Source organism: Aulostomus chinensis, chromosome 1, assembly GCF_037954235.1.
Source record: "Aulostomus chinensis isolate RoL2024-O1b breed Wild chromosome 1, RoL_Achi_v1.0, whole genome shotgun sequence".
Taxonomy (NCBI): domain Eukaryota; kingdom Metazoa; phylum Chordata; class Actinopteri; order Syngnathiformes; family Aulostomidae; genus Aulostomus; species Aulostomus chinensis.
The window spans coordinates 42,981,662-43,009,598 of NC_141320.1; the positions used below are offsets into that span (position 1 = coordinate 42,981,662).

Genomic DNA, 27,937 nt, shown 5'->3' on the forward strand with positions numbered 1-27,937 from the left:
ACTCTTTCTACTTTACTGTTGCATTATTTTGACGTTATTAGCAGCTCTCACTACATTACTGTCAGAATCATTTTGAGGTTATTAGCAGCTCTCACTAGATTACTGTCAGCATCATTTTGAGTTCATTAGCAATTCTTACTACATTACTGTTGCATTATTTTGAGGTTAGTAGCAACTCTTACTACATGACTGTCAGCATCACTTTGAGGTTGTTTGAAACACTTACTACATTACTGTAAGCATCACTGAGTTTATTAGCAACTATCACTACATTACTGTTAGCATCATTTTGAGTTTATTAGCAATTCTTACGACATCACTGTATTATCAATTTGAGGTTAGTTTCAACTTTTCCAAAATTACCGTCAGCATCATTTTGAAATCATTAGCATTTCTTCCGACATCACTGTCGCATTATTTTGAGATTATTAGCAATTCTTCCGACATCATTGTCGCATTATTTTGAAGTTCATAGAAACTCTTACTACATGACTGTCAGCATTACTTTGAGGTTATTCGAAACTTTCACAACATTACTTTTAGCATCATTTTGAGTTCATTAGCAATTCTAATGCGGCTCGAGGCCACGGTGGTTCACCGAGCGACAAGGTGAGCCTTGAAAACGGCATCGGTCTCCTCTTGTGCTGGCAAGCCTGAGGAGACCGTGGAGGACGTAGCCTCGATGAGCTCCCAGTATCTCTCACACCTTCCAGCCCTAAATGAAGAGGGCAGGGTTTCTGCCACATTTAGTTGAGGGTCATGGTATCTGACAAGCCCTGGGCTCAGGACAATACATCCACGGCTCGTCTTCGCAGTAAGTGGAATGATACCAGAGAATTCATGCGTGGGAGGAGATCAACTTGGAAAACCCCGACTCCAGGATGAGTCGCTGGCTTGTGGCTTTGAACACCGCTTTGTTTTACTTTGAGTCGCCCCACTAGCATAGCAGGGTGAAGGCACCGATTGCCTTTGCTTTGGATAGCAGTGGGGACAACCAGTGTGCCAGATGTAGTGTTTATGGCACTGCATTTTGTGTCGCCACCCAAAATGTTGCAGTTCCTGCCCACAGCCGCGGCCGGGATTGGCTGTACCGGGGGTGCTGGCTCTCACGTCGGGTGGCTGACAGGCATCGCTTCTCGGCCTTTTGGCTAAGATCAAGTGTAGTATCTGTTCTTATCAGTTTAATATCTGGTACGTTCCCTATCCGGGAACCATATGTTAAATTGCTTTTTGGAACAGGGAGATGGAACGGGAGCTTGCTCCGTCCTTTCCACGCATCAACCTGGTATTGCAGTGTTTCCAGGAGTGGTGCAATTCCCCGCATTTCTCGTCGGAAATAAAACAAGCCTCCGCCAGGCACTCGCTCACCTGCTCCACCCAAAGCCGGACCAGGGTTCTCCTCCTGCACTGCAGCTTTTCCTCAGCCTGCGGCCGCAATGGCCTTCCAGGAACAGTGCGGGTCCCTCCCCTTTTGTCAGGAGCAAATCCCGTGCTCTTCAGGCCAACTCTCAAGTGCTGCACATGAGGCCGGGGCTGGATTTCCGCCCGCGCTGCCGCTGGGCGTCAAGTTGTGGCTCCGTTTGCACTCCAGATAAGGATGGAGGTCCGCTGACGGCACTGCTCTCGGAGCCTTTCCCAAAAGGCTTTGGAATGCACTCTGAAAGACCTGAACCTTCAATGTGCCTGAGCTTCCCGGGCTTGGGATATCCGACATCCGGCATCGTTGTGAGAAACAAAGGGGGCTGCGCACGCGGCAGATTGGCACAAGGTAGGAAAGATCAGGCGCTGTGTCGGCCTCCCTGCCTGTCAGTCAGAAGGCTGTGTCCCTGGAGCTCATGTCTGTTCCTAAGCTCAGCGAGTCATACTTACCTGGCAGGGGAGATACCATGATCAGCAAGGTGGTTCTCCCCGGGTGAGGCTCAGCCATTGCACTGGGGCTGTGCTGACCCTGGTGAATTCCCCAAATGTGGGAATCTCAACTGCATAATTTCTGACAGTGGGGGACTGCGTCCGCGCTCTCCCCTGTGATCGTGTGAAAAAAGGAAAGAAAGAAAGAAAGGCCGACCACGGCGGCAACAACAACAACGGTGACCGCCTGTCCCGGCCAGTCGGCGGTCTCCTCTTGTGCTGGCCAGCCTGAGGAGACCGCGGAGGACGTAGCCTCGATGAGCTCCCAGTATCTCTCACACCTTCCAGCCCTAAATGAAGAGGGCAGGGTTTCTTCCACATTTAGTTGAGGGTCATGGTATCTGACAAGCCCTGGGCTCAGGACAATACATCCACGGCTCGTCTTCGCAGTAAGTGGAATGATACCAGAGAATTCATGCGTGGGAGGAGATCAACTTGGAAAACCCCGACTCCAGGATGAGTCGCTGGCTTGTGGCTTTGAACACCGCTTTGTTTTACTTTGAGTCGCCCCACTAGCATAGCAGGGTGAAGGCACCGATTGCCTTTGCTTTGGATAGCAGTGGGGACAACCAGTGTGCCAGATGTAGTGTTTATGGCACTGCATTTTGTGTCGCCACCCAAAATGTTGCAGTTCCTGCCCACAGCCGCGGCCGGGATTGGCTGTACCGGGGGTGCTGGCTCTCACGTCGGGTGGCTGACAGGCATCGCTTCTCGGCCTTTTGGCTAAGATCAAGTGTAGTATCTGTTCTTATCAGTTTAGTATCTGGTACGTTCCCTATCCGGGAACCATATATTAAATTGCTTTTTGGAACAGGGAGATGGAACGGGAGCTTGCTCCGTCCTTTCCACGCATCAACCTGGTATTGCAGTGTTTCCAGGAGTGGTGCAATGCCCCGCATTTCTCGTCGGAAATAAAACAAGCCTCCGCCAGGCACTCGCTCACCTGCTCCACCCAAAGCCGGACCAGGGTTCTCCTCCTGCACTGCAGCTTTTCCTCAGCCTGCGGCCGCAATGGCCTTCCAGGAACAGTGCGGGCCCCTCCCCTTTTGTCAGGAGCAAATCCCGTGCTCTTCAGGCCAACTCTCGAGTGCTGCACATGAGGCCGGGGCTGGATTTCCGCCCGCGCTGCCGCTGGGCGTCAAGTTGTGGCTCCGTTTGCACTCCAGATAAGGATGGAGGTCCGCTGACGGCACTGCTCTCGGAGCCTTTCCCAAAAGGCTTTGGAATGCACTCTGAAAGACCTGAACCTTCAATGTGCCTGAGCTTCCCGGGCTTGGGATATCCGACATCCGGCATCGTTGTGAGAAACAAAGGGGGCTGCGCACGCGGCAGATTGGCACAAGGTAGGAAAGATCAGGCGCTGTGTCGGCCTCCCTGCCTATCAGTCAGAAGGCTGTGTCCCTGGAGCTCATGTCTGTTCCTAAGCTCAGCGAGTCATACTTACCTGGCAGGGGAGATACCATGATCAGCAAGGTGGTTCTCCCCGGGTGAGGCTCAGCCATTGCACTGGGGCTGTGCTGACCCTGGTGAATTCCCCAAATGTGGGAATCTCAACTGCATAATTTCTGACAGTGGGGGACTGCGTCCGCGCTCTCCCCTGTGATCGTGTGAAAAAAGGAAAGAAAGAAAGAAAGAAAGGCCGACCACGGCGGCAACAACAACAACGGTGATCGCCTGTCCCGGCCAGTTGGCGGTCTCCTCATGTGCTGGCCAGCCTGAGGAGACCGCGGAGGACGTAGCCTCGATGAGCTCCCAGTATCTCTCACACCTTCCAGCCCTAAATGAAGAGGGCAGGGTTTCTGCCACATTTAGTTGAGGGTCATGGTATCTGACAAGCCCTGAGCTCAGGACAATACATCCACGGCTCGTCTTCGCAGTAAGTGGAATGATACCAGAGAATTCATGCGTGGGAGGAGATCAACTTGGAAAACCCACAACTCCAGGATGAGTCGCTGGCTTGTGGCTTTGAACACCGCTTTGTTTTACTTTGAGTCGCCCCACTAGCATAGCAGGGTGAAGGCACCGATTGCCTTTGCTTTGGATAGCAGTGGGGACAACCAGTGTGCCAGATGTAGTGTTTATGGCACTGCATTTTGTGTCGCCACCCAAAATGTTGCAGTTCCTGCCCACAGCCGCGGCCGGGATTGGCTGTACCGGGGGTGCTGGCTCTCAGGTCGGGTGGCTGACAGGCATCGCTTCTCGGCCTTTTGGCTAAGATCAAGTGTAGTATCTGTTCTTATCAGTTTAATATCTGGTACGTTCCCTATCTGGGAACCATATATTAAATTGCTTTTTGGAACAGGGAGATGGAACGGGAGCTTGCTCCGTCCTTTCCACGCATCAACCTGGTATTGCAGTGTTTCCAGGAGTGGTGCAATGCCCCGCATTTCTCGTCGGAAATAAAACAAGCCTCCGCCAGGCACTCGCTCACCTGCTCCACCCAAAGCCGGACCAGGGTTCTCCTCCTGCACTGCAGCTTTTCCTCAGCCTGCGGCCGCAATGGCCTTCCAAGAACAGTGTGGGCCCCTCCCCTTTTGTCAGGAGCAAATCCCGTGCTCTTCAGGCCAACTCTCGAGTGCTGCACATGAGGCCGGGGCTGGATTTCCGCCCGCGCTGCCGCTGGGCGTCAAGTTGTGGCTCCGTTTGCACTCCAGATAAGGATGGAGGTCCGCTGACGGCACTGCTGTCGGAGCCTTTTCCAAAAGGCTTTGGAATGCACTCTGAAAGACCTGAACCTTCAATGTGCCTGAGCTTCCCGGGCTTGGGATATCCGACATCCGGCATCGTTGTGAGAAACAAAGGGGGCTGCGCACGCGGCAGATTGGCACAAGGTAGGAAAGATCAGGCGCTGTGTCGGCCTCCCTGCCTATCAGTCAGAAGGCTGTGTCCCTGGAGCTCATGTCTGTTCCTAAGCTCAGCGAGTCATACTTACCTGGCAGGGGAGATACCATGATCAGCAAGGTGGTTCTCCCCGGGTGAGGCTCAGCCATTGCACTGGGGCTGTGCTGACCCTGGTGAATTCCCCAAATGTGGGAATCTCAACTGCATAATTTCTGACAGTGGGGGACTGCGTCCGCACTCTCCCCTGTGATCGTGTGAAAAAAGGAAAGAAAGAAAGAAAGAAAGGCCGACCACGGCGGCAACAACAACAACGGTGATCCACTGTCCCGGCCAGTTGGCGGTCTCCTCATGTGCTGGCCAGCCTGAGGAGACCGCGGAGGACGTAGCCTCGATGAGCTCCCAGTATCTCTCACACCTTCCAGCCCTAAATGAAGAGGGCAGGGTTTCTGCCACATTTAGTTGAGGGTCATGGTATCTGACAAGCCCTGAGCTCAGGACAATACATCCACGGCTCGTCTTCGCAGTAAGTGGAATGATACCAGAGAATTCATGCGTGGGAGGAGATCAACTTGGAAAACCCCGACTCCAGGATGAGTCGCTGGCTTGTGGCTTTGAACACCGCTTTGTTTTACTTTGAGTCGCCCCACTAGCATAGCAGGGTGAAGGCACCGATTGCCTTTGCTTTGGATAGCAGTGGGGACAACCAGTGTGCCAGATGTAGTGTTTATGGCACTGCATTTTGTGTCGCCACCCAAAATGTTGCAGTTCCTGCCCACAGCCGCGGCCGGGATTGGCTGTACCGGGGGTGCTGGCTCTCACGTCGGGTGGCTGACAGGCATCGCTTCTCGGCCTTTTGGCTAAGATCAAGTGTAGTATCTGTTCTTATCAGTTTAATATCTGGTACGTTCCCTATCCGGGAACCATATATGTAATAGCTTTTTGGAAAAGGGAGATGGAACGGGAGCTTGCTCCGTCCTTTCCACGCATCAACCTGGTACTGCAGTGTTTCCAGGAGTGGTGCAATGCCCCGCATTTCTCGTCGGAAATAAAACAAGCCTCCGCCAGGCACTCGCTCACCTGCTCCACCCAAAGCCGGACCAGGGTTCTCCTCCTGCACTGCAGCTTTTCCTCAGCCTGCGGCCGCCATGGCCTTCCAGGAACAGTGCGGGCCCCTCCCCTTTTGTCAGGAGCAAATCCCGTGCTCTTCAGGCCAACTCTCGAGTGCTGCACATGAGGCCGGGGCTGGATTTCCGCCCGCGCTGCCGCTGGGCGTCAAGTTGTGGCTCCGTTTGCACTCCAGATAAGGATGGAGGTCCGCTGACGGCACTGCTCTCGGAGCCTTTTCCAAAAGGCTTTGGAATGCACTCTGAAAGACCTGAACCTTCAATGTGCCTGAGCTTCCCGGGCTTGGGATATCCGACATCCGGCATCGTTGTGAGAAACAAAGGGGGCTGCGCACGCGGCAGATTGGCACAAGGTAGGAAAGATCAGGCGCTGTGTCGGCCTCCCTGCCTGTCAGTCAGAAGGCTGTGTCCCTGGAGCTCATGTCTGTTCCTAAGCTCAGCGAGTCATACTTACCTGGCAGGGGAGATACCATGATCAGCAAGGTGGTTCTCCCCGGGTGAGGCTCAGCCATTGCACTGGGGCTGTGCTGACCCTGGTGAATTCCCCAAATGTGGGAATCTCAACTGCATAATTTCTGACAGTGGGGGACTGCGTCCGCGCTCTCCCCTGTGATCGTGTGAAAAAAGGAAAGAAAGAAAGAAAGGCCGACCACGGCGGCAACAACAACAACGGTGACCGCCTGTCCCGGCCAGTCGGCGGTCTCCTCTTGTGCTGGCCAGCCTGAGGAGACCGCGGAGGACGTAGCCTCGATGAGCTCCCAGTATCTCTCACACCTTCCAGCCCTAAATGAAGAGGGCAGGGTTTCTTCCACATTTAGTTGAGGGTCATGGTATCTGACAAGCCCTGAGCTCAGGACAATACATCCACGGCTCGTCTTCGCAGTAAGTGGAATGATACCAGAGAATTCATGCGTGGGAGGAGATCAACTTGGAAAACCCCGACTCCAGGATGAGTCGCTGGCTTGTGGCTTTGAACACCGCTTTGTTTTACTTTGAGTCGCCCCACTAGCATAGCAGGGTGAAGGCACCGATTGCCTTTGCTTTGGATAGCAGTGGGGACAACCAGTGTGCCAGATGTAGTGTTTATGGCACTGCATTTTGTGTCGCCACCCAAAATGTTGCAGTTCCTGCCCACAGCCGCGGCCGGGATTGGCTGTACCGGGGGTGCTGGCTCTCACGTCGGGTGGCTGACAGGCATCGCTTCTCGGCCTTTTGGCTAAGATCAAGTGTAGTATCTGTTCTTATCAGTTTAATATCTGGTACGTTCCCTATCCGGGAACCATATATGTAATAGCTTTTTGGAACAGGGAGATGGAACGGGAGATTGCTCCGTCCTTTCCACGCATCAACCTGGTATTGCAGTGTTTCCAGGAGTGGTGCAATGCCCCGCATTTCTCGTCGGAAATAAAACAAGCCTCCGCCAGGCACTCGCTCACCTGCTCCACCCAAAGCCGGACCAGGGTTCTCCTCCTGCACTGCAGCTTTTCCTCAGCCTGCGGCCGCAATGGCCTTCCAGGAACAGTGCGGGCCCCTCCCCTTTTGTCAGGAGCAAATCCCGTGCTCTTCAGGCCAACTCTCGAATGCTGCACATGAGGCCGGGGCTGGATTTCCGCCCGCGCTGCCGCTGGGCGTCAAGTTGTGGCTCCGTTTGCACTCCAGATAAGGATGGAGGTCCGCTGACGGCACTGCTCTCGGAGCCTTTTCCAAAAGGCTTTGGAATGCACTCTGAAAGACCTGAACCTTCAATGTGCCTGAGCTTCCCGGGCTTGGGATATCCGACATCCGGCATCGTTGTGAGAAACAAAGGGGGCTGCGCACGCGGCAGATTGGCACAAGGTAGGAAAGATCAGGCGCTGTGTCGGCCTCCCTGCCTGTCAGTCAGAAGGCTGTGTCCCTGGAGCTCATGTCTGTTCCTAAGCTCAGCGAGTCATACTTACCTGGCAGGGGAGATACCATGATCAGCAAGGTGGTTCTCCCCGGGTGAGGCTAAGCCATTGCACTGGGGCTGTGCTGAATCTGGTGAATTCCCCAAATGTGGGAATCTCAACTGCATAATTTCTGACAGTGGGGGACTGCGTCCGCGCTCTCCCCTGTGATCGTGAGAAAAAAGGAAAGAAAGAAAGAAAGGCCGACCACGGCGGCAACAACAACAACGGTGACCGCCTGTCCCGGCCAGTCGGCGGTCTCCTCTTGTGCTGGCCAGCCTGAGGAGACCGCGGAGGACGTAGCCTCGATGAGCTCCCAGTATCTCTCACACCTTCCAGCCCTAAATGAAGAGGGCAGGGTTTCTGCCACATTTAGTTGAGGGTCATGGTATCTGACAAGCCCTGGGCTCAGGACAATACATCCACGGCTCGTCTTCGCAGTAAGTGGAATGATACCAGAGAATTCATGCGTGGGAGGAGATCAACTTGGAAAACCCCGACTCCAGGATGAGTCGCTGGCTTGTGGCTTTGAACACCGCTTTGTTTTACTTTGAGTCGCCCCACTAGCATAGCAGGGTGAAGGCACCGATTGCCTTTGCTTTGGATAGCAGTGGGGACAACCAGTGTGCCAGATGTAGTGTTTATGGCACTGCATTTTGTGTCGCCACCCAAAATGTTGCAGTTCCTGCCCACAGCCGCGGCCGGGATTGGCTGTACCGGGGGTGTTGGCTCTCACGTCGGGTGGCTGACAGGCATCGCTTCTCGGCCTTTTGGCTAAGATCAAGTGTAGTATCTGTTCTTATCAGTTTAATATCAGGTACGTTCCCTATCCGGGAACCATATATTAAATTGCTTTTTGAAACAGGGAGATGGAACGGGAGCTTGCTCCGTCCTTTCCACGCATCAACCTGGTATTGCAGTGTTTCCAGGAGTGGTGCAATGCCCCGCATTTCTCGTCGGAAATAAAACAAGCCTCCGCCAGGCACTCGCTCACCTGCTCCACCCAAAGCCGGACCAGGGTTCTCCTCCTGCACTGCAGCTTTTCCTCAGCCTGCGGCCGCAATGGCCTTCCAGGAACAGTGCGGGCCCCTCCCCTTTTGTCAGGAGCAAATCCCGTGCTCTTCAGGCCAACTCTCGAGTGCTGCACATGAGGCCGGGGCTGGATTTCCGCCCGCGCTGCCGCTGGGCGTCAAGTTGTGGCTCCGTTTGCACTCCAGATAAGGATGGAGGTCCGCTGACGGCACTGCTCTCGGAGCCTTTCCCAAAAGGCTTTGGAATGCACTCTGAAAGACCTGAACCTTCAATGTGCCTGAGCTTCCCGGGCTTGGGATATCCGACATCCGGCATCGTTGTGAGAAACAAAGGGGGCTGCGCACGCGGCAGATTGGCACAAGGTAGGAAAGATCAGGCGCTGTGTCGGCCTCCCTGCCTGTCAGTCAGAAGGCTGTGTCCCTGGAGCTCATGTCTGTTCCTAAGCTCAGCGAGTCATACTTACCTGGCAGGGGAGATACCATGATCAGCAAGGTGGTTCTCCCTGGGTGAGGCTCAGCCATTGCACTGGGGCTCTGCTGACCCTGGTGAATTCCCCAAATGTGGGAATCTCAACTGCATAATTTCTGACAGTGGGGGACTGCGTCCGCGCTCTCCCCTGTGATCGTGTGAAAAAAGGAAAGAAAGAAAGAAAGGCCGACCACGGCGGCAACAACAACAACGGTGACCGCCTGTCCCGGCCAGTTGGCGGTCTCCTCTTGCGCTGGCCAGCCTGAGGAGACCGCGGAGGACGTAGCCTCGATGAGCTCCCAGTATCTCTCACACCTTCAAGCCCTAAATGAAGAGGGCAGGGTTTCTGCCACATTTAGTTGAGGGTCATGGTATCTGACAAGCCCTGGGCTCAGGACAATACATCCACGGCTCGTCTTCGCAGTAAGTGGAATGAACCAGAGAATTCATGCGTGGAAGGAGATCAACTTGGAAAACCCCGACTCTCAATTCTGACGACATCACTGTCGCATCATTTTGAGATCATTAGCAATTCTTGTTACATCACTGTCGCATTATTTTTAGTTTCATAGCAACTCTTACTACATTACTGTGTCATTATTTTAAGTTTTTTAGCAACTCTTCATAAATTACTGTCAGCATCACTTTGAGTTTATTAGCAACTATCACTACATTACTGTCAGCATCATTCTTGAATTCATGAGCAATTCTTCCGGCATCACTGTAGCATCTTTTTGAGATCATTAGCAATTCTTACTACATCACTGTCACATCATGTTGATATCATTAGCAATTCTTACGACATCACCGTAGTATTATTTTGAGGTTAGTAGCAACTCTTACTACATGACTGTCAGCTTCACTTTGAGGTTGTTCAAAAGACTTACTACGTTACTGTAAGCATAACTGAGTTTATTAGCAACTATCACTACATGACTGTCAGCATCATTTTGAGTTTATTAGCAATTCTTCCGACATCGCTGTCGCATTATTTTGAGTTTTGTAGCAACTCTTACTATATGACTGTCAGCATCACTTTGAGGCCATTCGAAACTTTCATTCCATTACAGTTAGCATCATTTTGAGTTCATTAGCAATTCTTGCTACATCACTGTCGCATCATTTTGAGACCATTAGCAATTCTTCCAACATCACTGTCGCATTATTTTGAGGTTCGTAGCAACTCTTACTACATTATTGTCAGCATCACTTTGAGGTAGTTCGAAACACTTACTACATTACTGTTAGCATCATTTTGAGTTTATTAGCAATTCTTATGACAACAGTGTAGCATCATTTTAACGTTAGTTTCAACTCTTCCTACATTACCGTCAGCATCATTTTTAGTTTTTTAGCATCTCTTACTTCATCACTGTAGCATCATTTTGAGTTCATTAGCAACTCTTCCGACATCACTGTCGCATTATTTTGAGTTTAGTAGCAACTCTTACTACATGACTGTCAGCATCATTTTGAGGGAGTTTGAAACTCTTCCTACATTATTGTAAGCATCACTGAGTTCATTAGCAACTATCACTACGTTACTGTTAGCATCATTTTGAGTTCATTAGAAATTCTTCTGAAATCACTGTCGCATTATTTTGAGGTTATTAGCAACTCTTAATACATTACTGTCCGCATCATTTTTAGGTTACTCGAAACTCTTCCCACATGACTGTCAGCATTACTTTGAGGTTATTCGAAACTTTCACTACATTACTGTTAGCATCATTTTGAATTTATTAGCAGCTCTTACTAGATTACCGTCGCATCATTTTGAGATCATGAGCAATTCTTCCGACATGACAGTCGCATTATTTTGTGGTTTTTAGCAACTCTTACTACATGACTGTAAGCATCACTGAGTTTATGAGCAACTATCACTACATTACTGTTTGCATCGTTTTGAGTTTATTAGCAATTCTTACGACATCACTGTCGCATCATTTTGAGATCATTAGCAATTCTTCTGAAATCACTGTCCCATTACTTTGAGGTTCGAAGCAACTCTTACTACATTACTGTCAGCATCACTTTGAGGTTAATCGAAACTCTAACCACATGTCTGTCAGCATCACTTAGTTTATTAGCAACTATCACTACATTACTGTTAGCATCAATTTGAGTTCATTAGCAATGTGGGGCTTTGATTGGGAATTGTAAGAAAAATCACTGAATGAACAACACAAACACAGACTGTGTCTGAAATTCCACACCTGCACTTGAAACCAGTGTGGAATCAATTGTATCCACTGTCAATCCTGATTCTGGAGAAATTTCTTTGTGTGTTTTGATGGACGCGAGCCAAGCAGAAATTTCCCACAATGCAATAGGGCGGCGTTTGGTCAGTGTTGAGCAGGCGTCAGTCTGACAATGATGTCATATTATTGTGTCATCACTTGACCAGACCCAAAAGTAGGCTCAGGTATCAGTTTCTTCTCAATGCTAATGTCTGCTAGCTTAGTCTGCTACTTTGATGGCTCTGCCTGCTCAAAGGTCCAGACCCCTGGATGTGGTGGTTCCTACCTGAACGTAGATTCTGTCAGCTCATGTTGTTAAATCAACTCACCAGGAACACCAGTAGATTTCAATGGACTGACAATGAGTCTCATTGAATGGGTGTCTCGTCCAATGAGAAACAATCAGTCTCAGGTTGAAGCTCATCAATGAGGTCTTGTGGATCAGTGGCTTGCATGAATGAATGAGTTGGAAGACTTCTTGGAAATTAAAGAGGATTTAATACAATTAAGAAAACACTTAAGACAGAGTGACAATTCCAGCAGAGTAATTAAGGCCCATATTGAGTAGCAGGTATGAATTAGCCTGGATTTATCTGAGCTTCAAGTAGACGGCTAAGAGGCAGGTGGAAAGGTGTGTAGGATGAACGATGGTGACCTCCAACCAAATGAAGAGGACTGAGTGGAGGCTGACCAGCTCTACGGAGTCAGGCGGAGTTTGGCAGCGAGACAGGAGTCCAGGCCTGAATCGGTGAAAACCAACGTAACCGGCTTACGTTCTCAGCTGGATTCTCCCATCGATGTACGACGCCTCTCCAACGAACTGGTGGGAGGACGGCCTCCAAAGCCTCCACCTCGTCGACCGTGGCTCCCGCTGAGATTCGCTCGATGAAGAAGGGAAGCGCGTTGATTGGCTACCCTCTGGTCTCAGGCTGCTGGCTGCCTGGACTAAGCTGCTCTTCTCCAACACAAAGGTGGCTTCTCTCTCTTCAAGGCTCACAGGAGGTCAAGAGTGTAGCGACCGTGAGCCGAGATCGATGATGAATTACAAAAATAGAAAATCAAAAAATAAATTAGAGGAATAGAAAAGAAAAGGGGGGGGGGCGGACCAGCTGCTCTAGGAGCTCACACACAAAGGGCAGAAACAAGAAGCACTGAAGAGAGCGCCAGCAGTGGATGGTGCCACCACTGTTACAGTAAACTGGTCCGCCTCAGAGCAGTGACCTTTGACCTGTGAGGGGTTGTTGGCCAATCAGCACACTTTGCTGTCTTCAGTCCTTCTCAGATATCAACAAATGAAGCTGGTTGAACAGACAGCAATCATCATCACTCAGAGACATCACCTGGAGAGGAAGACTGCTCAGAGTTCTGACAATGACAGTGAAGAGACAAGGAGAGCTGGACAACCACAGACAGTGAAACATTTGGAACATCATGTTGATACACGTGTGTGTGTGTGTGTGTGTGTCAGAATCGGAATCAGAATCTTTTATTTTCGTTGTAGGGGGGGGGGGTACAGTGACAATAGTTAGAGCGCTCTTCCAGAGCCACCGTGCACCACAGAATGCAGATACAAAGAAAAGATAGAAAAGATAAAAGCAAGATAAAAGACACTGTTAGAACAGAGAGATCCATCAACCCACCAACCAGAGGTGTGTCTGGTACAGATGTGGAATTATTGGCTCACACAATGTTGAGGCAACTGGAAGAAGACAAACAAAAAAGGCTGGTGTGATCCAGACCTTCATCAAAGATGGTCCTGGAGAACTGTTCAATGTGTCAGGACTTCTGTCCATTGTCTTCTGCTTATCCTGTTCAGGGTCATGAGGGGGTGGAGCCTATCCCAGCAGCTTTTGGGCGACAGGCCGTGTTCACCCTGGACAGGTCACCAGTCCATCACAGGGCCAACACATCCACAGACAAACATTCCAAGCCAGACTCAGGAGGATCTCTCCACCCTACAGACTGTAAAGGAACCATCAAAGATGGCAGTTGGAGTTCTGTGGATCTGTGCTGGATTCCTCATCCTCACGGACCAGAAGTCTGTCTGAAATACTGCACTGATTGATGATCTTTTCATGAATCTGGAAAAGCTTCTAAAATGAAAGGAAAACAATCCTATCTTCTTCATGCCTCAAGCCAAATCAAACCAAGAGTTCTTTTATCATATTTTTTTAACCGGACGTCTGCTTTGACTGGTTGGTTGTTGAAAGAGAGCAGGACAGGACAGACAGCAGAAGACAAATATAGAGAAGGAAAGACAAAAGACAGAGAGAAAGGAGGGAGAGAATGACAAAAAGATGGGAACAAGATGAGGGTGAAAGACAAGCAGAGAGAAAGACAGAGGGACAGGGGGATGGAAGACAGACACACAACCAACAACAGCAGCAGCAATAATAGTAAACTAGCTGCCAATGATAACATCTCCTGGTCGCTGAAGCAATCAACTTCATAATAGGAGGATTGAAGAGCCAGGAAATAAAATATTAGCACAATACTGATGTGAATGTTCGTGCAATACTGAGAACACTGATATGTAGACGACTAGTAGGGGCGGCACGGTGGTGCAAGAAGACAAACAAAAAAGGCTGGTGTGATTCAGACATCCATCAAAAATGGTCCTGGAGAACTGTTCAATGTGTCAGGACTTCAGAAGCTCCAATCCTCTCTAAGGTCCAGTGAGAGTGGAAGAGATTATAAATGAGAGAAGCAGGGCCCTCACTCAGAACTGAACCAGCTCAGTTGGGAGAGCCTTAGACTGAAGATCTAAAGGTCCCTGGTCCGATCCCAGGTTTCAGCAGAGGAGCAGCATTGACTTTACTTTCCAGTGGAGGAACTGCAGACATGAAGGAAACTAACATCTTGTCCTGTGCATTCTTGTGACATTCAGGACATTTTTGGAGCCTTTTGTTGGATTTTGCCACAGAGAATCAGAGCCAATCAAAAGCATGGTGGACTTCAACATGGAGGACTGAACAAGTCAAGAAAGCATCAGTTTGACCTTCACAGGTGTTTCTGTTCCTGTCTCAATGCTGTAGAAAGAGCCTGAGGAGCTCAGAGGGTAGAGCATCAGACTTTTAATCTGAGGGTCCAGGGTTCAAGTCCCTGTTCAGGTGCTGTGGAGGTTCCAGTGTTTGACAACATGGTACTGGATGAAGTTCAGTGTTGAACAAACTGTCAACATTAAAAGTAGAAGTGTTCTTGTCTTGCCACTGTGAGACAGTCGCTAGAAAACTGACCAACAATAATTTCATGTGGCATGCAATTAACAAAAGACCTACACTGATGGTCGAGGGGGGGGCTGGAGCCTATCCCAGCATCTACAGGCCAGAGGTGGGGTTCACCCTGGACAGGTCACCAGTCCATCACAGGGTCAGCATACAGAGACGAACAACCATTCACACTCACATTCATACCTACGGTCAATTTAGAGTGTCCAATCAGCCTCGTCCCCAATTACATGTCTTTGGACGGTGGGAAGGAGCTGGAGTACCAGAGAGAACCCACGCATTCATGGGGAGAACATACAGGCTCTACACAGAAAGATTCCCCACCCGAGCCTGGACTCAAACCAGAACCTTCTTGCTGTGAGGCCACAGTGCTCCCCACTGCACCATCATGCTGCCATGCTCTCTTCTACTTTCCTCAATTGTGTTTCTTTCATGTCCTCCTGAGATCAAAGACAGAATTCTAGCTATTGTCAAAGCCCTGATGACATCATCAGGAATTCTGACTTTGATCTGGAGACTCTTGCTTTAATCTGAATTTGACCTGACTAATGTTTTAGTTTAGGTTGCATGATACCGACCACCTCATTTCTCCTGATGGACTGGTGACCTGTCCAGGGTGAACCCTGCCTCTTGAACAATGTCACCTGGGATCGCCCCCCCCCCCCCCCATGACCCCATACCCCCTTCCCTCATGTGACTCTTTCATGCGGGCCTCTCAAAACAAAAACATGGCCGCCGCTCCTGTCATTTTCGGAGGAAAGTGCCTTCTTCCAAGATAGTTTTGATTTAATAAAGCATTCTGATGACATTTCTAGAGAGAAATATGCATTTTGTTTTCATAATCTTTGCTCAGTTCTTGTGTTTAATCTTTGGTTTGTTCGTTATTACGGTGAATCTTTCACCTCTCGGAAGAGAGTCGTTACAGTGTCACATTTCTACTGTTGCTATGTTGGTTGCTAAGGAAGCCATTACGGACGAGTGTCATTTCAAGATAGGTTTGATTTTTAAAAAGCATTTTAAGGACATTTCTGGCGAGAAATATAAATTTTATTTCCATAATATTCGCTGTTCAAGAAAGAATAATATGAAATGGATTTTAGTGCCCCAGGAATTACAAACATCTGCTTCCGTGGAAGTCGCCCCCCGTTCTTCTGTGAGAAAATCCGGTAGTTGTCGCTCACTCGGAGGAAAAAAAACAAATATTTTTAATACTTCATCTTTTGATTAATAAGACAATCTACAAATTCATTTAATTTCTGGATGTTTATTCTACCTACGAAGTCCATTTGTCACCATTATAGATCGACCAATCAGCATTAAGAATATAAACAATGACTCAAACTAATGGCGGTCTGCTGACGTCACATCCGTCACAGAGGCTCACTCCTGCACTCAGAGGTGGCCTTTTAGTTCCATCACTTCACGCTATATTTACAGATTTATGATTGAGGGGAACAAACCACTCTGATGTCTGGGTTCATCAAGGATATCATTAAAGAAATCCTAACTATCTGGCCAGTTAAATTGATCCTAACTGTTCTTCAGATGTTGTGCTGGTAATGTCATGTAGTTTCTTTTCCAATGTAACTTTGTCGTTCTGATGTGTGTATTTTTACTGCTCCAACAAAGCTGTTCCTCTTCTGGGGAAATCAATCATTCAGGCAATCAATAACTGAGTGTCTCTGATGCTGTACTGTAGTATTGCAGTACAACAACACTCTGATCCTTCCTTTTCAAATGTTTTTATTGTGTTTCTCTCATCAGGTGTTCAAAATGATGACAATAAAAATCAATAATTGATATTCAGCTTTGTTTCAACAATAATAACTGATCAGAAATGAGGCCTGATGGCTGCAATAGCAGCTTTGTGCTGTTCAGTGACTCCTGCTATAAAAAGGAGTCAAGGCGGTCTTAAAGATGTGAAAATGTTCCAAAGATCCTTCTTCATGTTGGTCCTGAACAAGATTGGTGTCAGGCCTTTTTTCAAAGGAGCTCCAAAAGGCTCACTTAACCCTTTGAGGCCTGGCTGAGACACGAGGCCTGTTGACCTTTGACCCTGTTGCTCTTTTGCTCTCATTGGCCTCTCCAGTGGATACAGACCTGAAACTTTATGAAATCCTAATCTGGTGGAATAATTCTAGAACCCCCTCCCAAACAGGAAGTAGCTTCAGGAAGGAGGTGGGGCTTCAAAGTTTTAAATATTGGTTTCTGGCAGAGGTGTGAGCTCCTCCCAGAAAGCTCATCTCATTTGGAGCAACTTTGACCAGTTATGATGCTTCATTGAAAGACTTTACTGGACTTTGCCACACCCTTTATGGACAGCAGAAAGGACTTAGGGGGGTCAAACCAGCACAGATGCGATCCTTCGAGAACAGAACAACACACTCAAATTTCAACTTCCTCGGTTCAAAGAGAAAAAACTATCCCCTTGTGAAACTGGGCAAAATCAGGGTCTGGGACTTCTGCACTCCGAGAGCCTTTTGGAGCAGAATTGAGGATCAAATCTGGGTTCTGGTGTTTCTGCTTGGGCTACATCCACCAAACTTTACACACATAGTGTGATGCCCCAGAGTAGCATGTGCTGGGAATTTCAGCCATCTAGGTGCTAAGGGGCCCAAGCACAGTCCCGGGGCATCCACTAACCCTAAGGGGCTGCTCAAAGTCTGGCCCCTCTTCCCTGGTTTCATTTGAGCTGAAGCCACCAAAAGTCACACCAATGGTTGATGTCAGTGAGAGGACTGATTCTGACATTTTCAGCCATCCAGAAGTTACAGAGCTGAAACACAAGACCCCAAAGCCCCTTCCATGTTTGTTGCCAGAGATATCGTAGTCATGACAGTGCACCTCCTTTATGAAGAAAAACAAAACAACTACTGCTTTGGGGCTTGTGTTTAGGGTTATTATATTATATTATTATATTATATTATGTGTGTAAAGTTTGGTGGATGTAGCCGGATGGGCCGGTGTGAGCAGGCATTTCAAAATATATATTTCTGGTAAAAACGCAGAAACAGCGGTGTTTTTGTGTTAAAATGAGAAACAGACCCATCCAGTTGTAGTGCCACCACTCAGCGGCCGCCTTGCAGTCAGAAGCCATGAAGAATGTTGCCCAGTAAGAGGAAGGAGAAAGGAGGAGCCGAAAAAGAGACACTCACGAGAAGAAAAGCAGACGAATTTCCAAAACTCGACGCGTTCTTCCAGGGCTGGACTGGGAAGAAGAGACGTCAGGTGTTGGAACGTGTAGTGGAAGAAGAAGGTCTCTGTGAGTAGTGAAAGAGTATCACTCTTTTAACATGGTTACTGTCTTCCATGTAGAATACTGCACTTTATTTTAATTTTTGAAACTTCAAAATGTGCGCATACATCCTCTGGTATGGCGTGTGCTTACACATATCGTGTAAATAACCATGGAGGGCTGCCAGGGATGAAAAATGCCAGGGCCATTTTTTGGTCCCAGTCCAGCCCTGCTTCTTAACCTGCTCACGGTGTCCTGTCAGCTGTCTTCCCTCAAGGAGGTGGCCAGTCTTGCTCTGGAGCAGTTTCAAAAATAGGCCTCAGCACACTGCCTCTGTGCCATGCCTCTCTCATGCTCCTCTACTCTTTGGTGCACATGCCTCCAGTCTGTCAGGCCTCTAATGAAGACACTTGGATCACTGGGCTTGCTAAAAGCAGGGCAAACAAAACAAAACAAAGCATGACGTTGACCACAATAAGTCAGCCATTTCCACGTCGTGCCGTCCGTTCTAACGAAGAGCCTCTGGACGACAGGGTTTATGGAATCTTGTTGAGGATGAAACTTTAAAAAATCAGTCCTCTGTGTGGAAGAAGGGCGACTAAAATAGTCTCCAACTGTCTGATCTGACTCCTCCACTTCCATTGCAACAGCATGGCTTGACTAAGAGAAAGAGAGAGAGCTGAGAGATTTCATTGGACGAGCCCAATGTCCTTCAAGAAAATCAACCAATGGGCCGCGTTTCGCGTCTCCGATACCGTTACGGTCGATTAAAATCTATACACTTTTGAAAAAAAAATTATGACAGTTATGGGCCGGCCCAAAGATGTGCATCGGCCAGGTGGCCAGTCCAGCCCTGGGTTCACCCTTGATGGGTCACCAGTCCATCCCAGGACCAACACACACACACAGACAGACAACCATTCACACTCACAGTCATTTAGAGTGTCCAGGTAACCACTACCCTCTTGATGTCTGGACCGTGGGAGGAAGCTGGAGTACCAGAGAGAACCACCACAGAGACAGGGAGAACCTGCAGGAGGGGTGGAGGTCGATGAGTCCTGGAGACGTTCAATAATGTCCACAACTTTGGCACCAAGAAGACAGCAGGTGATGGCACCTGGGAGTTCAACAGACCTGATGATTGAACCACCAATCACAAGGATTTCAGCCTCCATTGTAAACAGAGAGTTTAGATGAGAGAGAACCTGCTGTCAGCCTCACCAGTCAGGGCAGTGGCAGAGGCAGCAGAGTCGAATGAAGCAGGATCACTTGGCAGGTCTCAGCTGGAGGTGATGACATCACTGGCCTCAGTCCTCACCAGTGCTCTGCCTAGCAACAGGGACGATGGAGAGAAACCAGTAGAAGCGCTCTGAGAGTTGGAGACAGCAGGAGAGAGACCACGACAGAGTCACCCATGGGAAACTGTTGGATCCACTCAGGACAAACTGGACAGACACAGATCAAAGTCAGAATTGATGATGATGTCATCAGGAGGCTTTGATGGTGTCTTTATTTGTACCTAGAATTCTGTCTTTGATGTCAGGAGGACATGAAAGAAACACAATTGAGGAAAGTAGAGGCGAACATTCAGCTTCATTAGAAACACTTGAACTGTTGAACAGTAGAATTTGTTTGAAACAGTTTACAACACTGAGTGACAGGATTGAAGAGGGAAGGTTTTTGTGTTTTCAGTTTAATTCTAACTTAAAACTGGGCATGAACATTTTTAGTCGTTCATATTCTAACATACAGAGGAAGTCATGGCATTCCCTTTTTTTTAACCTGTCCTGTTCAGGAAATGGAAATGGAAATTTAGCTGCTATGTTGAATCAGAAAAACCTTTTGAAGTCTACTTTTGCTTCAGTCAGAAAGTGGACTGTTGTTAACTCTCACAATGGTTGGTGATTGTGGAGGAAGACAAAATCCTTATGAACCTCTTTTTAACAGACACACATTTCTAAAGATGCAGGTTCATTTTATTTTGTTCTTTTAGCAGAGGATAGTTTCGATCCATCGACCTCTGGGTTCTGGGCCCAGCACGCTTCCTCTGCACCACTCTGAGCTCCAGTCTGCTCTGAGGAGGCAGCAGACATCTGCACCACTCAGAGGTTTGGTTGGTGGTTTTGAAAAAATCCCAACAAACTAAAATCCTGTTGAATCAGGAAGTTCTAGTTGAACTCTCATCCACGTCACATGACCAAGAAAACCTCCTCTTTCATTCAGACCAGAACAGACAAACATAGAAACATTGTTTCAGCTTCTGATCAAACAATAACAAGATCTTGATTGTTTGTCATGTTCTATGAATCAGACTGATGTTCTCTGGATGTTCTAGGAGGGGTGTCTGTTTCTGATGAAGCCTGTTTGGTCTGGGGGGGTTAAGATGGTGGGGCTGTTTCAGTTCTAGTGCTGAAGGCTTTCATTATGACAGTCAGACTCTCCTCTGTCCTTCATGGTCCCTCAAATGTGCAGTGTGGACCTCACACACTGAATTTAGCCTGAAAACTCTTCATGAAAAGTAGGTGACTCAGAGTCTCTGTGGCGCAATCGGTCAGCGCGCTCGGCTGTTAATCGAGAGGCTGGTGGTTCGAGCCCACCCAGGGACGATGAAGAGGCTCTACTGGTGCTTAGGAGTCGCTGCGTTAATGATCTGAATGTGGACGGACAGACTGACCCTCCACAGCAGACTCATGTGACAGATCTCTTGATGAGACGCTTCAGTCTTCAATTTAGTCATCGTGTGTCATGCAGTGTTGAGGAGGCCTGCTGGCTGTGGGTAAAGTGGGGGCTCAGAGTTTGTGGAGTCGGCTCTGGAGTGAAGGGGGTCACTGTTTGGTTCTCAGATGCTCCAGCTCAGGTTAGCGAGGTGGTGGAGAAACCAGTGAGAGCTCTGCCAGCTGGAGCCTCTTGGGTCCCGGGAGGCTTCACTCCTGGAGGTGGAAATGTTGAGGAGTTTTAAAATCTGCTCCTCTTTCACGCTGACTTGTTTTCTAGGGTTCCCTCTTTTATTCTCCTGGAGATCAAGAGGATCCTGCCATGTTTGTCCAGGAGACCCACAGTACAACTGTCAGTGAATGGGGATGCAGGCAGACTTTTAATGGGGGTCATTTGAAGTCCCAAGTCCAGTTGGAGCAGAGGGTGGAGTTTGATTCTCCAGGAGGTTTTTGTTGTTGTTTTTTCACCAGTTTCTTTTGATTTGGAGGAAATCATTCCAGGTGTTTGAAAGAAGGTGAGAGCAACTTTGGAAAATGTTCAACTGGTGTTTTTAAATGTCTTTGCACCAACAAATGGTGGACAGGACAGCTTTTGAGACATTTTAATGCCACCGTTCAACAGTGAATCTGCTGGTTTCCTGTTTTTAGGAGCTGATGGGAGCTGCACAGAGAAGCTCTTTGAGACAGGAACCATTCAGAGCTCCACCCTGCTTCTTCCAGCAGGATCCACAGATCCACCAACACACCAGCTGTCTGATGTGTGGAGGCTTTTGACCAGGATTCCTAGACAGCACAGCTGGACTCACTCAACAGCTAACTTGTTAGCACCGACTAGACAGGAGCGCTTCTATGGTTTTACTCAGTGGTTCAATGTTTTTAAGAGATGTCCCATTCAGCCTGTGGGTTTGAGTGATCACTCTTCAGTCTCCTGTTCTGTTTTATTAATATATTCATTTAAAAGCTCCTGAGAGAGAGAGAGAGGGGGGGGGGAGACAGAGAGAGAGAGGGAGAGGGGGGGTAGACAGAGAGAGGGGGAGAGAGGGGGGAGACAGAGGGAGAGAGAGGGGGAGAGAGGGGGAGACAGAGGGAGAGAGGGGGGGAGACAGAGGGAGAGAGGGGGGAGGGAGAGAGAGGATCAAACTGATCTCAAACTTGACTTCAAAATTCTCAGATTATAATCATTTGTACTCCTTGATAGATTCATCACTGCAGTGTCATAGAGGGTCCATTACTATTGCAGTATATTAAAGAATATAAGAACGAGGTTACCATTCATGTAAATATAATATTTCATGTATTGCAGTATATTTTCAAAGATATAACACTTTAATTTTTTTAATAAGAGACTTTAATGTGAGACTTTAATGTCTGTCTTTGATCTCGAACTCTGACTCTGATGTCATTGGTGGTGACTGAACTCTACCCCCTGACAGACTGGGAAGGCTCCTATTGGTGATGTCATCATAAATACATGAAGGTCTTTTTTCAATGGTATAACATAAAAGCTCATCTTAGTAAAACAATCAAGTTACCTGAACTAAATTCTTGAAAAAATGACTGTCACTGACTTAAATAAATCAAATCTACTTCAAAGTTCCTTCTGTTGTCATAAGTCAGCCATTTTAAGTGTACTTGTAGTTCCAGAACATTCCAAGAGGAGATGATATGAATCATTTTGTTAGATGAACTCAGTTCCTCTGCTTTGATGTTGGTGGACCGAGGGGAGTTTGCCTGAACCTGCTTGGACCTGCTGGCTCCTGCTCAGTCCCTCACTCAGCCTCACTCAGCCTCAGCAGCACCGCTCCACTGAGGACTTATTCAGGTTCCTAGCAACCAAATAGGAGGAGAGCTGAACCTTCTTGCTGGGAGGCCACAGTGCTGACCACTGCACCATTGTGTCCCCTGAAAATGACACCATGTTGTTGGGATTTTCTGTAAAAGCAAGCACACATGAACACAGCAGCTTCTTCACAGGGCTGGTGGTGCAATGGATAACGCGTCTGACTACGGATCAGAAGATTCTAGGTTCAACTCCTGGCCAGCTCGCTTTGAACTTTATACTGAGAAGATGAAGTGAGAACCACTGATCAAAGTCACTGAAGTCCTCCCAGGTTTCCTCCTTGTCTGCTGGAAACATGAACACATGAATGATCCTGCTACCTCTCATGTTAAGCTGCACTTGACAGTGACAGCAGGAGAACAAAAATCCCAGTGTGTCATCAACATTTGCTGTCAATCAATGATAGAAGCTGTTGAGTTTCTGGATCAGAACAAGGAGAAAGGAGCCCCAATGAAAGAGAGATGGTTCTTGATTCTGATTTTGTTCTTCACTCCTACACCAGAGAGTGAAAGTGTGGGCTGGCTGGGAGCAACTGCCTGCTTCAGAGTGGGAGGAGCCTCAGGACTTTCCAGTGAGAGCTGCAAACTTCCACCAGCGCCCAGTGCCAGCAGGTCTTCATGATGGAGCTGAGAAGAACACAACAACACCAGAGCACTGGAGAGGAGCACAACACTTCTTTGCTTCCTGGCCTCTCTCATGTCTGTCTGTCCATCTGGAGCTGGGGGGAGGAGCTTCACATGTTTTTCTTTTTTTAAAAAGGGAATGACATGACTTCCTCTGTATGTTAGAATATGAACCACTAAAAATGTTCATCTCCAGTTTAAAGTTAGAATTAAATTTAAAGTAGAAAAATCTTCCCTCTTCAATCCTGTCACTCAGTGTTGTAAACTGTTTCAAACAAATTCTACTGTTCAACAGTTCAAGTGTTTCTAATGAAGCTGAATGTTCTCCTCCACTTTCCTCAATTGGGTTTCTTTCATGTCCTCCTGACATCAAAGACAGAATTCTAGCTACTGTCAAAGCCCTGATGACATCATCAGGAATTCTGACCTGTCCAGGGTGAACCCTGCCTCTTGAACAATGTCACCTGGGATCGCCCCCCCCCCCCCATGACCCTTAAAGGATAAGAACAGAAAGTGGATGGAGGGATGGACTCAACACTGAAATCAGCTGATCTGATCCACATTCTAATGTTTCCTGTCCCTCTTTAGGAGTCAATGAGAATAGTAGTGTATATAATAATGTATATCCAACCTTGTAGTATCTTTCCAAAGCTTTTAGTATTTCTTCTTGTTTCTACTTGTAGTTTTAGTGTCTGGATCTTTTCTTTTGATGTCCTGCTGTCTGCTCTTTGCTTTTGGAGCTTCCTTCAACAACAACCAGGCCTCCTGGGTACTGTAGGAAACATGGTCAAGTTCTTCTGACTTCTCCAGGAACGTCCTGCTCACATTGGTCTGCCTTCATTTTGACTCCTCCCACTGCCACAATGACCAGCCTTTATACTCTTGGTGACTGGGGCCCTGGTTGCTGCAGGCCTCAACACCAGCCTGTGGTTGTGAGCAGGGCAGAACAGAACTGACAGTATCTCCCATGCAGGACCTGGGTCAGCACCTGGTGCCAGCTGGGGCACCGCTTTAACCTGGACCCCTAGAAGATCTTCTCCAGGAACTGGTCTTTTTCAATCGAAACAGCATGAAACTACAAGTAAAGAATTAAAATTATTTAATTCACAATGAAGCCTCTGTCATAAAACAAAGGAACAACTGACTACCTCACCATGACTTCACCCTGATCACCAGGAGGTAACCTGGTAGTCAGAGCAGCGATGCTCAGGTCTGTGGACTCAAAGGAGGGTTCTTCTTTTGGTCACAGGTTTGAAGACCTCAGCGGAAGAGAGAGGAGAGGCTGTGAGAGACCTGCCACACCTCTCCAGTGACCTGGGACATGATGGCAGTGGTGGGATTTGAACCCACGCCTCCTCAGAGACTGGAACCTTAATCCAGCGCCTTAGACCGCTCGGCCACACTACCTCACTGTGCTGCTCTCTGAGTTGGTCTGCTAAAGGCATGTTGAAGAGGAAGTAACAATGATATCAAACTTATTCTGAAGGGGGACCCCTTCCCTCCACGGTCACAGGAAGTGACAACAGCGCCGCTAGAAGCAGGAAAGAAATGGTAAAAGGACTCAGTTTGTACAGAGCCTTTCTACCTCAGCAGCACTCAAGGAGCTGAACAATGTCCTCTCATTCACACACACTCACACACTGATGCTGAAGGCTGCCATGCAAGGAGCCAACCTACTCATCAGAAGTATTTAGGGGTTCAGTCTCTTACTCAAGGACACTTTGACATGGCCACTGGAGAAAGTGAGGATCAAACCAGCCACCCTTTGGTTGCCAGACGGCCATGCTACTCCTGAGTCATGTGACCTGGATAAGATGGTGAACTACAGCTGATCGCCATGCTAGCAAACCCCTTTTGTTTGGTTTGGTTGTTGTTTAGTGACTGTGGATGAATACACAGGAGAAGTTGAGCATAAATTTGTGTTCCCTGTTCACTTGAATATCTGCAGGAGTGTGAGGTGGAAATAATAGTTGGAGGAGAATGAGAGTTCAGTCTCAGCGCTATGACCTGTGCTGACACTAAAACATGTCAGCCCACAGAACAAAGATGGCAGTCCTCTGGGAGAGCAGGTACACCACACATACATGAAGAAACCCTAAAGGAAACAAATATGTTGCCAGAGACTTTTACTCTGTTTTTGTTGTTTACCCAAGTAAAGGATTGGAGGGAGACTGATGGTCGCTGTTTGGGTTTTTGGAAAACAAGGAGGCTGTGGGTTCAAGCTGGATTCTCAGAGACTATTTCCCCAACCTCTACATTGGTATCTACGCTGTCATCCAGTCACGTGACTGAAGTCATCCAGTCACGTGACTGAAGTCATCCAGTCACGTGACTGAAGTCATCCATTCATGTCAGTGATGTCACTTGGCAGGACTGTCATTGCCGTCTCATTCTAGAAAAGAATCCAGACTCCACCTGTGGCTCCATGATAACTGATGGACCTCTGGTTGGAGGCTGGACGATGATGTTTGGACTGGAAGGAAAACTCCTTGTCCAAATTCCATGGTGTTCAAGTTTAAAGTCCCACAATAAGAAGTAGCTGAATCTGACAGGTGGAGGTTTGGAACTACAAGATGGTGATGTTTTCTTGACTTGATGCTCTGACTGTCAGGGTGGATGACAGCTTCTTCTGCTGCTGCATCTGAGTGGCTATGATTGGAGCTTTTACCTCCCAAGGTTGTCTGGTTCCAGGGGACATTTTAGAATTCCAGTCCCCAACCTGGGCTGTTCTGAAACTCTTCTCCTGAATCACTCCTGAGCTGCAGCAAGAACAAATACCAGTGCCAACCAGATCAACTTCATGGCTGCTAACAGCCTCAGACACTTGACTTCCATCAATCTGGAGCCAAGAAGGCCCTCACCTGTGGTTCTCCTCCAGGAGGGTCCAGGTTCTGCCATTGTGGCTCCTGGTGCCACTGCCAGAGAGCCTCAGCTGCACACTGCAACATTTCAACAGGAGATTGACATTCCTTCAAATGTCCTGACATCTGATTCCAATGGTTCTGTTCCATATTTATATTTTAAAATGAATCACACAATGAAAGCTGCCTCAGCTGCTTTAAGAGAGAGAACAAGCTAAGAGATCTGAAACCAGTAAAATATGCTTTTCTGTGTGCAAACTAGTGAGGGGCATGGAAGGATATTTTACCACCAATACAGAACCCAGACTTTAGTCATGTGATGAGATGGAGTCTCTGATTATGAAGTTAATGGACAAAATGTGAATTGAAAGAAAACACATTCCTTCAGTAGACTTTGATCCAACATTGAAGTTAGAGTTTGGTGGCTGCTCCATGTTGGAGGAAACCAGGCGATGTTGGGACGTCACAGGGAAGCTCCTTTGCCTCCTCTGCTGCCAGTTCAACCACTCACTCCCATCAGTGGAGAGCAGCTTCAACTGGGTTTGGAGTTTACCACTGTGGATGCATAGGAATGTGGAGAAAATGTCCTTTGTCAGAAGTGGGATTCGAACCCACGCCTCCAGGAGAGGCTGCGACCTGAACGCAGCGCCTTAGACCGCTCGGCCATCCTGACAGAAACTGACAGTTGCAGACTGAATTAATTCACTGACAAAGTAGAATTTTTTAAATTGTTAACATTAAACACACAGTCTGAGTTCATGGCAGGAAGAAATGATTTTCATTTTTCTAAAGGACAAGAAATGAACCAGAACATTAGAACCACATTGCATCTCTTGATCAGTTTGTTACATGGGACACCTTACAGACAGGAAGGTCCCACCAAGACTTGAACTGGGATCACTGGATCCAGAGTTCTCACCCTTCCATCATGGAACCAAACACAAGGAGGTGGTTCCTCAAAATACCACTTGACATCACCTGCAATCAACCTGTTGATATTTGGAGGTTCATCTTGCTCTTGTTCCAGACTACATTGGCAAAAGGATCATGAACCACAAGGAAATCATGGAACTCCAGATTGATTCAGGACTTTCTAACTCCATCGTATGACCTGGGAGCAAAGACTGGCCAGGCCTTCCTTAATTTATCAGTTAATTACTGCTTCAACAAACATGCCACTTAATTAAGTTACCAGAATTTCTCTCATTGAAAAACACACCAGCCTGATTTCTTGACATGACATGAAAAATTCTCCAAGAACCCACAGTTGGGTGGAAAGATACCAGGTTAACCAGGAGGAGTCCTGTTCCTGAACCATGGATGGAACAAAGTCCACTGGAAAACTCAGCAGTTCCTGAGTGCCAGATCCATCCAGGAGCTTGGGTCTCCACTTGACTGTGGTGATCCATGAGATCAAGGAGGACAGAGGAAAGAAGGATCCTGTTGGAGATCTCCTCCCTTCTTCCTCCACTTCACTACTACTTGGATGTCAGGAATATGAGGTACTTTACTCAAATGACGTATTAGGAGTTTCCTGTTTGACAAGAAGGAAGTCAGAGGTTCATCCCTCACTTGTTGGTGGTGCCCTCAACCTGCTGAGAGCATCACTTAGTTCTCTACAGAGAAACATGGCAGCTCTGCTGAAGGCTGCAGGAAACCTGCTGGAACTGAGACTTGGACTCAGGTCACTGGATTCAAAGTCCAGGGTGCCAACAGGTCCACCAGGGCATCTGTGCTTTACTTACCGTGTAAAAAGGACCACAGTGGTCGTCTGGTTTTAATTTAACAAACAAATACGGTTGAAAACTTTGAGACAGAGACACAGGGCTCTTATTTGAAGGGCCATGGGATGGGAAATATCCCAGACCTCTGAGATCAGAGCGTTCACTTTGATCTCAG

At 48.0% G+C, this 27,937-nt stretch overlaps 16 non-coding genes across 16 annotated transcripts; 14 read left to right on the plus strand and 2 right to left on the minus strand.

Moving 5' to 3' along the window:
- Nucleotides 1–1,128: 1,128 nt before the first annotated feature.
- On the plus strand, nt 1,129–1,319 carry LOC147271736 (U2 spliceosomal RNA). Its single transcript, XR_015117190.1, has one exon. It is a non-coding gene; the product is annotated as a U2 spliceosomal RNA (small nuclear RNA).
- A 542-nt stretch (nt 1,320–1,861) lies between these two features.
- Nucleotides 1,862–2,025, plus strand: LOC147271737 (U1 spliceosomal RNA). The gene has a single exon (XR_015116611.1). It is a non-coding gene; the product is annotated as a U1 spliceosomal RNA (small nuclear RNA).
- A 586-nt stretch (nt 2,026–2,611) lies between these two features.
- Nucleotides 2,612–2,802, plus strand: LOC147271738 (U2 spliceosomal RNA). The gene has a single exon (XR_015117441.1). It is a non-coding gene; the product is annotated as a U2 spliceosomal RNA (small nuclear RNA).
- Nucleotides 2,803–3,344: 542 nt separating this feature from the next.
- On the plus strand, nt 3,345–3,508 carry LOC147271739 (U1 spliceosomal RNA). The gene has a single exon (XR_015116612.1). It is a non-coding gene; the product is annotated as a U1 spliceosomal RNA (small nuclear RNA).
- Nucleotides 3,509–4,099: 591 nt separating this feature from the next.
- On the plus strand, nt 4,100–4,290 carry LOC147271740 (U2 spliceosomal RNA). The gene has a single exon (XR_015117047.1). It is a non-coding gene; the product is annotated as a U2 spliceosomal RNA (small nuclear RNA).
- Nucleotides 4,291–4,832: 542 nt separating this feature from the next.
- On the plus strand, nt 4,833–4,996 carry LOC147271741 (U1 spliceosomal RNA). The gene has a single exon (XR_015116910.1). It is a non-coding gene; the product is annotated as a U1 spliceosomal RNA (small nuclear RNA).
- Nucleotides 4,997–5,586: 590 nt separating this feature from the next.
- On the plus strand, nt 5,587–5,777 carry LOC147271742 (U2 spliceosomal RNA). The gene has a single exon (XR_015116423.1). It is a non-coding gene; the product is annotated as a U2 spliceosomal RNA (small nuclear RNA).
- A 542-nt stretch (nt 5,778–6,319) lies between these two features.
- LOC147271743 (U1 spliceosomal RNA) lies at nt 6,320–6,483 on the plus strand. Its single transcript, XR_015116614.1, has one exon. It is a non-coding gene; the product is annotated as a U1 spliceosomal RNA (small nuclear RNA).
- A 586-nt stretch (nt 6,484–7,069) lies between these two features.
- On the plus strand, nt 7,070–7,260 carry LOC147271744 (U2 spliceosomal RNA). The gene has a single exon (XR_015116475.1). It is a non-coding gene; the product is annotated as a U2 spliceosomal RNA (small nuclear RNA).
- A 542-nt stretch (nt 7,261–7,802) lies between these two features.
- On the plus strand, nt 7,803–7,966 carry LOC147271745 (U1 spliceosomal RNA). Its single transcript, XR_015117000.1, has one exon. It is a non-coding gene; the product is annotated as a U1 spliceosomal RNA (small nuclear RNA).
- A 586-nt stretch (nt 7,967–8,552) lies between these two features.
- On the plus strand, nt 8,553–8,743 carry LOC147271746 (U2 spliceosomal RNA). The gene has a single exon (XR_015116419.1). It is a non-coding gene; the product is annotated as a U2 spliceosomal RNA (small nuclear RNA).
- Nucleotides 8,744–9,285: 542 nt separating this feature from the next.
- Nucleotides 9,286–9,449, plus strand: LOC147271747 (U1 spliceosomal RNA). Its single transcript, XR_015116960.1, has one exon. It is a non-coding gene; the product is annotated as a U1 spliceosomal RNA (small nuclear RNA).
- Nucleotides 9,450–20,532: 11,083 nt separating this feature from the next.
- On the plus strand, nt 20,533–20,606 carry trnan-guu (transfer RNA asparagine (anticodon GUU)). Its single transcript has one exon. It is a non-coding gene; the product is annotated as a tRNA-Asn (tRNA).
- Nucleotides 20,607–22,687: 2,081 nt separating this feature from the next.
- On the plus strand, nt 22,688–22,760 carry trnar-acg (transfer RNA arginine (anticodon ACG)). The gene has a single exon. It is a non-coding gene; the product is annotated as a tRNA-Arg (tRNA).
- Nucleotides 22,761–24,502: 1,742 nt separating this feature from the next.
- On the minus strand, nt 24,503–24,584 carry trnal-aag (transfer RNA leucine (anticodon AAG)). The gene has a single exon. It is a non-coding gene; the product is annotated as a tRNA-Leu (tRNA).
- A 2,044-nt stretch (nt 24,585–26,628) lies between these two features.
- trnal-cag (transfer RNA leucine (anticodon CAG)) lies at nt 26,629–26,711 on the minus strand. The gene has a single exon. It is a non-coding gene; the product is annotated as a tRNA-Leu (tRNA).
- Nucleotides 26,712–27,937: the final 1,226 nt, after the last annotated feature.